This window comes from Galeopterus variegatus, unplaced genomic scaffold (genome assembly GCF_000696425.1).
Source record: "Galeopterus variegatus unplaced genomic scaffold, G_variegatus-3.0.2 Scaffold14764, whole genome shotgun sequence".
Classification (NCBI taxonomy): domain Eukaryota; kingdom Metazoa; phylum Chordata; class Mammalia; order Dermoptera; family Cynocephalidae; genus Galeopterus; species Galeopterus variegatus.
In genome coordinates, this window is record NW_007740875.1 from 25558 (window position 1) to 26391 (window position 834).

Sequence of the window (834 nt, forward strand, 5' to 3'; positions counted from 1 at the left end):
GTCTGCATTTTCAATCAGCTCAAAGTATCTTCTAATTTCCCTTCTGACTTCTCCTTTGACCCATTGGTTAATTAGGAGTGAGTTGTTTAATTTCCACATATCTATGAATTTCCCAAATTTCTTTCTGTTATTGATTTCTAATTTTATTCCGGTTTGGCCAGAGAACATACCTTGTATGATTTCAATCCTTTTGAATGTGAGATTTATTTTATCATGCAACATATGGCCTATTCTGGAGAGTATTCCATGTGCCCTTGAGAACCTACATTATTTTGTTGCTGGGTGCAGTGTTTGACAGATGTCTCTTAAATCTAGTTTGCAGTGTTCTTCAAGCCTTCTATTTCCTTGTTTTCTGTCTAGCTGTTCTGTTCATTATTAAAAGTGGGGTATTGAAGTCTCCAGCTATTATGTTGAATTGTCTATCTCTCCCTTCAATTCTGTCAGTTTTTGCTTCATGAATTTTAGGACTCTGTTGCTAGGTGCTGATGTTTATAATTGTTGTATGTTATTGATGAATTGATTCTTCTTACTATAAGATGCCCTATTTTGTCTCTAGTAACAATTTTTATCTTTGCCTGTTTTGTCTGATATTAGCATAGCCACTCCAGATTTCTTTTGGTTACTGTTTGCCTGGTTAGACTTTTTAGTTAAACCTTTTTGTGTCTTTGAATCTGAAATATCTCCTGTAGGCAGTATATAGTTGGATCATGTTTTTATCCATTCAAAAATCTCTGCCTTTTAATTGGAGTGTTTCTCCCATTTACAAAATGTAATAGCAAAATGGTCGTTTTGTTATTTGTTTTCTGTATATATCATATATTTTTTATTCCTCTG